Consider the following 10,868-nt stretch of genomic DNA (forward strand, 5'->3'; position numbering starts at 1 on the left):
CCAGGTTGACACGCCTTTATTATGATAATTACGACCAGTTCTTTGAGGGAAAATGGGCGTCGACAATCGATCTGACTACTTGCTGCTGAAGACGGGACGATGTGCATTTTTTGGGGAATCTGACTGAATTTTTGGCGACAAATGTTTTTATCTGACTGAATTTTTGGCGGTCGCGGCTGAGGCACGGCCCATTGTGGCCCATTGTGGCCCATTGTGGCGCGCTCCGCATGGCCCAAAGGCATGGCCCCGCCCCGGGCCGTGCGCGGGCTCGCCGTTTATCCTGTACCTGCGAACTGTGCACCCTGCCTCACCTCAGGCATTGAACTCGCACCGCCGGCCGTGAGTCTTTTCCAAGCTCCGGTGAGGGGGGGCATCCGCCCACCCGTGGGGGGGCCTCTCCTGCCTGGTCTGCCTGCGGGCGCAGAGGGCCCGGTTAGGGCCGCGGGGGGGGCCCCAGTCTCAGACCTTCCCAGGGGCCGGGAAGTGACAAGCACTCAGCACGTGGCCCCGCCGATGAGCTTCCTCCACCCGCCCATGTTGCTATGGAAACGCGGTTTTTCACAGAGCCTGTGCTCAGAGCTCAAGTGCTGGGATTAAAGGCGTGCGCCACCACGCCAGCTACTTCCTCAATCAAAATTAAAGTTTTCTGTACGTGAGAGCCAGAGACTGAGGTCTCTTAACAAAATTAGGCGAAAATCACCTCCAAAAGCTCTGTGGCTCTTTAAGAACAGGAAAGGCAGTCGTCAAACACGATCAAACCCACCTCCCTATGAGACTGTTGCCTCCAGTCTCTAACACCGAGTACGGACGGAGGAAGCCGCGGATCTCCCAACCGTAAACCTCACTTTTTCTCAGCTCCACCTGCACTGAACTTGAGGGGTTTTTTCTTCCCCGTTACTTCTAGTACCTTCTTTCAGATACCTTAACTTTGATTCTTTCTATTTTCTTTTCTTTTTAGGCCTATACTTTTTTCATTCTTTTTCCTCCCCTTTCTGGAGGATTTAACTGACGTCACTCACTGCTCCACGTGGCAGAGTTCTGAAATTCACGGCTCTCTGTCCGGTGTCTGATTTCAGCTCCTTCCCGGGTTTCGGCACCAGTTGCAACGCGCTTCCTGACCAGCAGGAATGAATGCCACTAAAAACGAGAATTCCTTCTCTGTCACGTCTTTATTCGGAGCACTCGATTGAGGAAAATTGGGGAAGGGAAGAGAGAGTGCAGGGACAAGAGAAAGCTTAGAGAGAGGAAGTAGAGCCCAGAGGCAGCTGCTTTTAAATGGTGGAGAGGCTTGAATGCTGTCCTGATTGGTTAATGACATTCTGCTGGTCTGAGCATGTGCAGGCAAGGGTGCAGGCCTCACGTGGCTAAGCCAGGTATGGACTTGTATACCTCCAAACTGCAGGACCACCTGTGCCTCCAGGTGGCTCCCTACAGTTCTCCTGGGTGAGTTTGTTTCTTTTTGTTCTAAAGTTTTCAAATGTTCTCTTAATTCACTAGTGTAGGAATTTTCCACCTTATTTATGTATGCATTTAGTGCCATGAACTTTCCTCTTAACACTGCTTTCATTGTGTCTCAAAAATTTGAATATGTTGTGTAGTCATTTTCATTGAATCTTAAGAAGTCTTTAATTTCTTCCTTTATTTCTTCCTTTACTCATTGATGCTTCAAGTGAGCACTGTTTAATTTCCATGTGTTTGTGGTCGTTCTTGAGTTAGTGTTGCTGAGAAATTCTAATTTAAAGCTTTGATCATGGAAGACTGTAGCTACCAAGGTTTTTCCCTTCTCCTGGCGATTCACAGGGCCGTGTGACCTCCGGCCTCCTGGAGACTCTGCACTAGCTCTGGCTTGAGGGGATAACCTAGCTAGAACCTGGTTCTCTTTGTTATGGTAATTCCACTTGTATTCAAGGTCTTAGCAGTGGGCCCTTAGCCTGGCTCCCCAGCTGACCCTGCCCGAGGTGCTGGGAAGGCTTTAATCTTCCCTACTGCTCCCAGTTGGGAGGAGGCCTTGCATTTTCGGTCCTTCTAGCCCACTGGTATAAATACCTGACTTGAGTTTAATGAAGTTGCCATTTAATCTTGTGAATGAGCAAAGGTTTCTTTTGTGTGTGTCTCTTTTTCAACCCTCAGGACAATCGTCCCTTCTCGTGGGCCCGAGTTCAAGAAACGCGCAGCCTGGGTCGGGCGTGGGTATCCATTGGGAAGTGCAGACTCTTACAGAAGACCACCTGGGAAATATCTGGCAGGAATAGATGGCCCAGATGTCTGAGTTCTACATCCAGATAAGATTCTAGATGCTGCCTAAAATGATCAAGCCTCACAGTATGGACTTGATGACAACTCTAAATTTTATTTAGGTCCCCATAAGATTATCAGCACTCCCAATTAGCAGGAAATAGCCTGGAATATTATGTCTACATTCTCCCCCCCCAAAAAAATGAACTATGAATATTTTCCTTTTTTTTTTTAAAGAGGGGGAAGTGTTGCAGGAAAATTGTCTGTATTCTTTCAATCATGTTTTAAATAAATGCTGATTGGCCAGGCAGGAAGTATAGGCAGGAAAACCAGACAGGATGAAGGTAGAGGTGATGCAATGTGAACAGGAGAATTCTGGGAAGGAGGAAGTTGATTCCTCCTAGATCTGTGCAGACAACCAAGAAAGCAGGATGTAACCTGCCAGCTGAGCCATATGGATAAAATAGATCAGAATAATGGGTTGATATAAATCATAAGAGCTAATAAGAAGCCTGAGCTAACGGGCCAATCAGTTTTATAAATTATGGAGATCTCTCTGTGATTTTCTTTGGGGCTTGCTAGATGAAGGGAACTGGACAGGACATAAACCCCAACAAGCCAGCCCTCCTGTACAAAAATTAATAAAATTATAGAGAAAATGGAGACATAAGATCAGAGACAAAGGAAATCCAGGGAATCATAAAAGCATACTTTAAAAGTAATAACATAATTTTCTTGAGTTATACCATCCACTAAAGTAAAATCAAGATCAGATGAACAATTTAAAGAGATCTATAATCCATAAGGAAATAGAAACTCTTATTAAAGTCACCCAACCCCACCCCCTAAAAAAAAGCTAAACACACGCACACACACACACACACACACAAAAAACAAAACCAGGATCTGATTGTTTTAGTGCAGAATTTTACCAGACATTCAAACAAAAGTTAATGCCAATATTCCTCAATTTATTTCACAAAATAAAAACAGAAGGGACATGTAACATTTCCTTGAAAGAGACCCCTGTTACCCTGATTACCCAAACCACATAAAGACTTAACAAAGAAAGAAAAATAAAGACCCATTTCTCTTAAGAACAAAGATGCAAAGTTCTCAGTAAAATACTTTGAAACTGAACCTAAGGGCATATCAAAAAGATCTTTCTATAATTAAGTAGGCTTCATCCCAGTCATGTAGAGAAGGTTCAAAATACATAAGTCAATCAATTTAACCCACCGAAAACACATGATCATGTCATTAGATGACAAGAAGCCCTTTGACAAAATCCAACACCCCTTTCATGATAAAGGTCTTGGAAAACTCAGGATTAAAGGCAATCACCTTAACATAATGAATGTAATTTATAGCAAACACACAGCCAACAACAACACAATGAAGACAAGCTCAAAAAAATTCACTAAAATCAGGAACAAGACAAGGATGTCCACTCTGTCTACTCAATATAGTATCTGAAGTCTTAGCTAGAGAAATGAGAAAATTGTAGGAAATTAGTGGGGAACAAACAGAAAGGGAAGAAGTCAAGACATATTCATTTCCAGATGAGATGACAGTATATATGTGACTTTAAATATTCCACCAAAAAACTCCTACAGTTACAAAAATTTTCAGCTTCCATTAAAATTATAATTTTCACAAATATTTCAAATATGTCTACAGTTCCACTTTAAGTTTATACACATAACACATTTTTGAACATTCATATCAGATGATGTAAAGCATAATAATAATTTAATACAATATGGAATGATTTGATTTCAAATACAGAATGGATATACAGCATTTTCATGCTATTGTATACTCTATATGTATTTGTGTATATGTATGTGGCATTTATGTATCAAAATACACATGTGGATTTCAGTAGTCAACTTGTGGATGTTTGTTATCTCCTTCATGTGTGTCTAGGAAATTGAAGTCAGGTCATAAGTTTTGGCAGCATGGACATTAACCTACTGAACCACATTTTCAGACTTTGTAAAAACATTTTCAATGAAACATTTCCTTTCTGTTTTTGCTTTATGTTATAACTATTGTTAAATCAATAGGCAGTTTTTCTTCGTGGAATTAAATAATGGATAAAAATTATTGGTATTCAAGTTTTAAAATGTTTTATTAGCAAAATAGGCAATATATGTGTATAAAATGTAAAAAAAAAGTAGAGTTGCATAAGATGGTAAATGCATCACAAATTAAGCAAAATTCAAGAGCATTGACTACCAAAAATGATGACTTAAATGAAATTACATTCTGAAAAGAATCCATGGGAAAAAGGCACAAATGGGTCATCAACTTTCCAGATATGAAAGAAAAACCAAAATATGGCTATCAACAAAGATTGCTCTAATCAACAACATGATGAGAGTGGAATAAGATATACACAAACTCACAACCTTGTACCTTTTCAACAATATGCATACAGGAATTTCTTCAGAAAAAATACACAAAAGAAAAAATAATGTAGGCTAAGATGAACATGTGCCAGCACAAGAAAGCAATTTTCATAGTTTTTTATACATTATTGTTTTAAATGAGCTATACATTTTACCCACATTCCTTCCTCCCCTCTCCTCTTCCAACCTCCCCAACTCTCCCCCATGCTCCCAATTTACTCAGGATATCTTATTTTTTCTTCTTCCTGGGTAGATCCACGTATTTTTCTCTTCGACTCTTTTTGTTGTCTAGGTTCTCTAGTGTTGTATACTGTAGGCTGATTATTTTTTTGCTTTATGTGTAAAAGCCACTTATGAGTGAGTACATATTACATTTGTCTTTCTGAATCTGGGTTACCTTACTCAGTATGTTTTTTTCTAGTTCCATTCATTTGCCTGCAAATTTCAAGATGTCATTACTTTTTACTACTGAGTAGTACTCCATTATGTAAAAAATGGAGTATAATCCTAAACAGAACTCTCAACGTTGGAATCTCAAACATCCCAAAGTCACTTAAGGAACTCCTTAACATAATTAGCCATCAGAGAAATGCAAATTTAAACAACTCTGACATACCATTTTATACCTGTCAGAGTGGCCACATTCAAAAACACTGATGACAATTTATGCTGGAAAGGTTATGGAGTAAGGGGAACACTTTCCCATTGCTGGTGGGAGTGCAAACTTGTACAGTCAGTTTGTCAATCAAAATGGAGATTTCTTAGAAAATTAGGAATCAATCTACCTCAAAACCCAGCAATATCACTCTTAGGCATATACCCAAAAATGCTTAATCATTCTACAAGTACGTTTGCTCAGTCATGTTCATAGCATATTATTTGTTATAGCCAGAATCTGAAAACAACCTAGACAATCCTCAAATGAAGAATGAATAAGAAAAATGTGGTGCATAGTGTTTGTTTTTAAAAGTTTTCTTTGAGTTAGAACATTATTTTATGAATCAAATATGCAATTATCATATCTAACTCCAGGCTAAATATTTATGCAGTTATTTAAAAACTAACATACTTACTTTAAGATTATTAGGCAAAATATTCTTATTCAAGTTAAGTTTAAAGTAAGGATCTTTTATTAAAATGCTTACAAAAATAAAATAAATTACATAGTTTGAATTTTATATGGATTCATATATTTAAAATCACATCATCTTAAAACAAAGAACAAGATGATTAGAGATTCATAACCTAACACCTATCTCTATAGTTATTATTGCAACATAAAAAATTGCCCCAAACTTATGCTCTCTAATACAGTACACATGTATTTGTTTATCATTAGGTTTCTATGATTTAGATATGGTTTGAGTGTATCCCTGAAAATCTCTTGTATTGGAAGTTTTATGGCAGGTATGCAACTACTGAAAGATATTGTGAAACCATTGAGAAGTAATGTCTTTGTATTGTGATTGGATCACTAAGAATACTTTTGTCAAAAGATATATAGTTCTCATGGAATTCTGGCTAGTTCTTTCTAGAGAGATGTTATAAAAGAGCAAGTCTGGCTCCTCCCCACTCATTGCCTTATTTGTCTCCCTGTGTGACCTTCCTTGGTTATATTGTTCCAATGTGATATAACCCATCCATGCATAATCATCATAGATCACAATGATGATACCAAAAACTCTGTGACTCCCAGACTATGTTACAGTGAAATATTTTAAAAACATATTCCCTTCATAAAATATTTACATAGATATCTTGTTTCAAAAATGCAAAGAAGACTCTTAAAAGGGTGTACCTAAATAGGGCACATGGGTACATACCCACTACATGTAAGAACATAATAATCTAAGACATAAACAAAATAGTTCATTGTAGTATATAAAAAGAAGTTCTGGTGAAAAGTGCATACTTTGAGAAAATATGTCCCTTAAAGATTATTAAGTGAACTAATAAATATTTGTATCTCAGTAGTGAACTTGTGGGTTTGCCTAACTATTTAGGAATAGGCATAATAATATGGCATATTGATAAAATTTTGATTGTAGTGCACTAGTAAAATTATGACTAAAATATTTACTCTTGGAACATTATTTACCTTAAAAGATGATTTACTTCTAGTGCCATAATTAATTTATTCACTACATGATAAAATTATTAAAACAAGTACATTTCAAAATACATTATGTACAGAACTCTACTTCGTATAATAAATAGTACAGCGGATTTCAGCAGCAGCTCAAATGAAATGCACACGTATCCTCTAATGCCCAGTTAGCAGGACTGCTTCCAAATCATTAGAATTCTGGCTTCAGTCTCATTCTGTATTAGCAGTGAACAGCACAGATCAAAGTGAAGGCAACACAATAAGACTTGGTTAAAATGCAAGCCGAGAAAACAGAATAAAGGGAAAAAACAAAACCTGGAAAAGACATGCATGTAAACATAGGTGCAAAACAACAAAATATCAACCAATATAACAGTTCTAGAAGCTAATTATTCTTCAGTCCTGGAAATGAAAGAAAGTGAGCTAACTGAATACCAGCATAAAAATTTAGAATCTTATGTTTTAAAAGAATCAATAACTACACAAAAACCTAAGTATGCAAAGGAGTTAAGTAAGGTAATAAATTTAGGACCTAGCCATAAAAGTTCATAAAGCAAAATAAAGGGTGAGAAATAGGAGACACTTGAGACATAAAGAAAATAATCTTTAAAATTTTGAGACCCAGAAAAGGAATCAGTCTGAAATGAAAAAATGAGTCAGTTAGTCAAGTTAAAACAGTATAAAAATAAAGACTGAAGTGACAATCAGGGAGCCTGTATGGAACTGAGCTAGGTCCTCTTCATATATGTTAGCGATTGCAATGTTTGGCATTTTGGTGGTACTCCTAAAAGTGAAAGTGGATGTGTCTCTGACTCTTTTACATAAACTTGGGACAATTTATCTCCTACTGGGTTGCTTCATCTAGCCTTGATATGTGGGTTTGTACCTAGCCTTATTGTAACTTGTGTCTAGTTTGGTTGATATCCCTGGGAGACCTGCTCTTTTCTGAAGAAAAAGGAGGAGTAAATCTGAGGGAGAAAGAAAGTTGGGGAAAGTGGAAGGAGTTGGAAGAGGGAAAACAGTGGTTAGAAGGTAATATAACGAGAGAAGAATATATTTTAAACTTAATTAAAATAAAAGAGTATAAAATACTACTAATAGATGAAACCAAGCAGAAAACCAAGATTCAAGGATGGGAACAAGAACAAGACAATAATACATTCACATGTAAAAAATTAATGAACATAGTCAAATTTCTAAGAATGCTAGGGCGGATACACTGAAGACATCAAACCTAGCAATCGATGGGATATGCGAAGGTGCTAGGACAAATTATAAAGACATAAACAATTTACCAGGAAATATCAAAAATGCAGTGAGCAAAATGGATAGTTAGAGCACTACTCAGAGAAGAACATCTCAAGGAAATATTATAGTCAAATCCTGCTCAATTTATTGCCAGAGAAGAGAACAGCCACTGTTGGGGAGCCATGATGGGATCAACTCACATCTATGACATGTCCACGGTCATGAGTCAGAAGGGAAAAGACCCTGAACTGCAAGGTGCAGAAGTAACACTGGCACCTGAGGAGTTGGAGCTGGACCCCATGGCCTTGACCCAGAAGTATGAGGAACATGTGAGAAGCAGCAGGCACAAGTGGAGAAAGAAGACTTCAGTGACATGGTGGCTGAGCATTCAGCCAAACAGAAGCAAAAGAAATGGAAACTCAGCCTCTGGACAGTCGTAGGGGCAGCAAGAAATACAAAGAATTTAAATTTTAGGTCCCTCTCACTTAGCTTGTCTTCCTTTAGGTCCTTTGTATGTCTGGGCTTTATATGTGCATCTCCAAAAATAGCTCTGTACTTCCCTAGGCTTGTCATTTCATGTTCTTATTTTAGATTGTTTTGTAAATAAAGCTGTTTCCCAAGGGAAAAAAGAAATATCATTGTCAAAATATTATAAATGCAAAGGAAAGAATAATACTAGAATATAGAAGAAAAATGAATAACTTACTCACGAAGAGGAAATCATCAGAATATCTTCTGAGTTCTTGTTAGATAACCTAAGAACAAATAAATCATAGACTGATAGATTTCAAGCCTGGGAAGCAAATAACTGCTAAAGAAGACCTTAACATGAAACTTGGAATGGTAACTCAGCTCAAGAAAAACACAGAAATCTTTTCAAGACATAATCCTAAGTATTAACTTTTATTTAAAAAAATAAGCTCAATGGCACAAGAATTAAGGCCAAGAATTGAAAAGTATGATAATATGAAATTCAAAGATTTTGCACAGTATATGAAACTATTACCAAGGTGGAAAGGTACCCTTCTGACCAGAGGCAGAATATTTTGCCAGTATACTTCACAGAAATCAATTCTAATCAATAAATGGGCAAATCAAGTGAAAAAAGTTATCAAAAGAAAATGTGTAACTTTATAATAGTCAAAACTATTCATCATACTCAACCATCTGGAAAATACAAATTAACATTCCCTTTAGTTTTCTTCTTAGCTCAGTCAAAATATCTATTTTCAACATAACCAAAACAACAAATGGTTTTAAGGAAGAGGGAAAGCTGAACCTTTATTAATTGATAGTGAAGTAATGAGATGGTCTAGCTACGATGGAAACAAGTACAGATGTGTCAAAGCATTAAATTACCAAATGAGTCAGCTATATCAGTTCTGGATAGACACCAAAAGGACTCTAAGTCACATCACAGAGATACTCAAATAGCTATGCACATTGTTGTACTATATACAATAGCTAAGAAATGGGTCCAGGCTAGATGACTGTTGGTAGATAAAAACAATGTGGCACATACATGCAATGGAATTTTAATCAACATAAACCAGAATTAAATCATGACAATTTCAGAAAAAATTAAGGAAACTGGGTATTGCTACATTCAACAAAATAAAGCAGACTAAAAAACACAAGTAACATATATTTATACTTAATTCAATGGTGTAGTTTAGAAACCAGAAATCGAAATCAACATTTAAGACTTGAAATACCTGACTAGGATTTCTTGCACTTCCAGAAGCACAGGAGACAAAGATTGCTTTGAGGATAAAATTAAATTTTTTCACAAAACTGCTAAGAATTTTTCTTATACATTTCCTTTCCATGTATTTATTATGTAGTCAGAAATAATAGCATATCTAATCAGTGATATCCCTTCATGCAACTACAATTTTGTTTTATTTTATGAATTGTGTTGTACATGTAATATACATTAATAATGATGATAATAAAGAAAAGTGAAGCCAGAGTGATAAGATCCAAGTTTATTTTAGTTTTTTTCCTAAGCAATCCTTGTTCTGATTCAAAGTTATTTGGGAATACCAAATATATAGGAAAAATGCAATATCTTCTATGTAACTGTTCAGGGTTTCAAACATCTTAAGAGGTCAGGAACACAAGTCAGATTTAAAGTTCCCCCTGGAATAGCCAAAATGGAAAAGAACTCAGAAGTGCTTATAACATCCTTAATATGTTACAGTTTCATTGTTGATATGTGCATGTAATAAGAAACTATTCAGAAAAACTGAAAAAACAGGTTCATACTCAGACAGGAGTATGATGTGGTAAACTGTCTCATTAGCTCTCCCTGAAGCAAAAAGTACTTACTGAAAAGGTAAATGAGGTCGTCAGAATTGCCAATTATGGGTACAGAATTTATACATGGAAATTTGGGTAGACAATGAATATATTATGTTCAATAGGGCCACAAGTATCTAAGCATCTCAGAAGTCATGTTTTGTCAAAATGGGACAGTTTCTTTTTTTTATTTATTTAATTAATTAATTAATTAATTTTTGTTTATTCAAGTATCCAAAAACACTCTTTCCACTTCCTCCCCTCCTCCCAATACCCTTCTGCTCTCCCCACTCCCTCTCCTCCTCCCTCACCATTCCCAAAGGCAGTCAGGGTTTCCTGTCCTCCCCCCTCCCTCCAGGTCCTGGAAGGTGAACATCCAAACAGGCCAGGATCCCAAAAAGCCAGTCCATGCAGACGAAACAAGACCCATTGCCATTGTCAATGGCTTTTCAGTCTTCATTTGGTCCTCGGGGGCTCAGTCAGCCCCATGTCAGCCACATTCAGAGAATCCGGTTTGATCAAATGCTCATTCAGTCCCAGTCCAGCTGGCCTTGGTGAGATCT

The 10,868-nt window shown here is 37.2% G+C and overlaps 1 pseudogene; it reads right to left on the minus strand.

Annotated features, from left to right (window-relative positions):
- Positions 1-281: 281 nt before the first annotated feature.
- LOC148117418 (Nuclear RNase P) lies at positions 282-527 on the minus strand (annotated as a pseudogene).
- Positions 528-10,868: the final 10,341 nt, after the last annotated feature.

Source organism: Myodes glareolus, chromosome X (assembly GCF_982192425.1).
Source record: "Myodes glareolus chromosome X, mMyoGla1.1, whole genome shotgun sequence".
In the NCBI taxonomy this organism is placed as follows: Eukaryota; Metazoa; Chordata; class Mammalia; order Rodentia; family Cricetidae; genus Myodes; species Myodes glareolus.